At 56.7% G+C, this 2277-nt stretch overlaps 1 protein-coding gene across 9 annotated transcripts in view; it reads right to left on the bottom strand.

The window, feature by feature from the left end:
- Ppfibp1 (PPFIA binding protein 1) overlaps window positions 1-461 on the bottom strand; it is a 149657-nt gene extending 149196 nt beyond the window's left edge. For all 9 annotated transcript variants that reach the window (XM_031383912.1, XM_031383911.1, XM_031383917.1 and 6 more), the window contains exon 1: window positions 252-461. The gene's annotated coding sequence lies outside the window, so the exon portion shown is untranslated. The remainder of the gene's footprint in view (window positions 1-251) is intronic.
- Window positions 462-2277: the final 1816 nt, after the last annotated feature.

Here is a 2277-nt window from a genome sequence, read left to right as displayed (position 1 = left end):
ACACTTCCCTGACTGGAGTCTGTGAGGGGAGTCTGGGTGTGAGCCGGGAGCACACTTCCCTGACTGGAAACTGTGGAGGGGAGTCCGGGCACACTTCCCTCACTGCAGTTCTGCGCTGTGGGGAGTCCGAGTGCGGGAACCGAGGACCCAGACGAGCCCTTCCTGTCACCCCCGAAGCTGCTCCCCACTCCCTAGGGATCGCCGGGAACGCGGGCGCGGGTCGCGGAAGGAACCGCCCGCGGCTGGCTTACCTGACGCGGAGGGCCGCCGAGCTCCACAAGTTGCAGTTCCGCCTCCCGGCACCCGCCCGGCTGTCGGATCGCCGCTCTCGCCGCGGCCGCCCCCGCGCCCTACACGGCGATAGGAGCCTGGGCCGGAGCCGGAGCACAGCGCCCGGCTGACATCACCGCCGCCCAGGTGCCGCCTCCCCAAGGTCCTCCCGGCCCGCCGCCCCGCCCGGCCCCGCCCCTCCCCGCCGCCCCGCCCCGCCCCCTCCGGCGGGAACCAGCCCCAGGCGTGGGGGGGGCGGGGCCTGGCGCCTGCGGCCCGATGATTGGCCGGGCGCGCTGTCACTCCGAGGCGGCGCCGGTCCGGCACATTCCTGGCGGAGCCCAACAGAGCAGGGAGTGGGCGTCGGCGCGGAGCGCGGCCGGTCGGCTGCGGTCCACCGGGCGCGGATAAAGGGCTGCGGGGCGGCCGGGCGGTCGGGCGCAGCTCTTCCCGGGTCGGAAGCCACGCAGCTCACCCCGAAAGACCGCCTCTGTGTCGCGGTCCGGGCGGACGTGGCCGGCAGGGAGACCCGCGGATAAAGTAAAAGGCCTCGGAGGCCTCCTGCCGGGCAGCGCGGGACAGGGACAGCCCGAGGAAACTGAGGACTTGCCGAGACTGGGCGGACGACGATCCAGACGGCGCATAACCACGTGGCAGCTTTTGCATTTAGTAACAAGACAAAAATAAAAATAAAAGGGCACGCAAGCTTCCAGAGAAATAAAATGGACTCTCCGGGGGGGGGGGGGAGTATTTTACTATTTACGTTTTGGTTTTTTGGTTTTTTTAGCTCTCCCCCTCTGCTGGGACACATATAGAGGCTGATCTTCAAATTGTTATCTTTCTACCTTAACCTTACTAGTAGCTGAGATTACAGGTCCACGCTCAGAACTAAGCTGCTTTTTAAAGATTTTTATTATTATTATTATTTTTGTTGGGGTTTTTTTATTTGTCCTGTCGTGAAACTGTTTGGACCAGACTGGTCTTGAACAGCTAGCCATCTGCCTGCCTCCTCCTCAGACTGCTGAAATCAAAGACATGCACCACCACACCCAGCTATTTTTGTTATTTTGTTTAATTATGTATATGTATGTGTGTGTACCTCCCAGTTGTGAGGTAGGGGCTGCGGGCTGAACTCAAGTGTTTCTGCAAAAAGAGCAGAATTGCTTAACTGTTGGGCCATGTCTTCAGGCCCTGTGCTGAACTTTCTAAGTGCCGTAAGGCTGCTGTTTTGATGCACGACTGAAAAGGGAGAACCCTCACAACTGAGTTCAAACCACATGATAATAATTACTGTTGAACCAATTGCAGTGACTGAGCTAACAATTAAGAATTAACTACTGTTTACCCTCTGGTGGGCATCAGCTGTGTAATCCCCTTGGCTGCGAAGTCAGGGAGATTCTCAGGAGCCCTTCTTTCAGTTTCCCCAGTCAGACCCAGGACACAGCTCAATGATGAAAAGCAGCTTTACGGATGCAGAATATGATTAGTTTCTGCTAGTGTGTTGTTGGCTATGGGTCCTCCCAGCCCCTGACCCTGCTACCACCCTGGGGAACAGGAGGTGGTGTGTTTGTGTGTGTGTTGATTGGGGGGGTTGATTTTAGTTTTCTGGAGACAGATTCTTAAGTAGCTGAAGCTATCATTGAACTATGTAGCTTGGGCCAGCCTTGAGCTCACTATGTAGCATAGGCCAGTCTTGAACTCAGGAACCTCTTGCCTCTAATCCCAGATGCTCAAAGTAAGGTGTGTGACATGTGACTTTTCCGCTGGCTTTATTGTGTGTGCTTTGATTAATGATGTCACACATTCACCATTCTGCCACAACAGGTTCATTGTGTCCCACATGGTGTCCCTCATTGCGTCCCACATGCTCTTCCCAGCCCACCTGTCCATGGGAAGTAAACAGATTTTAACATAAGGAGCCAAAAGCCTCAGCAAGGTCCCAGCTGCCTGTAAGGCCAGTTCCACGGGATCTGATGCACTCCTCTGTCTCCCAAGGGTGCACACATA

This window comes from Mastomys coucha, unplaced genomic scaffold (genome assembly GCF_008632895.1).
Source record: "Mastomys coucha isolate ucsf_1 unplaced genomic scaffold, UCSF_Mcou_1 pScaffold20, whole genome shotgun sequence".
Lineage (NCBI taxonomy): Eukaryota > Metazoa > Chordata > Mammalia > Rodentia > Muridae > Mastomys > Mastomys coucha.
Note: the sequence above shows the minus strand (reverse complement) of the source record. Positions and strands in the feature narration are given on the sequence as shown.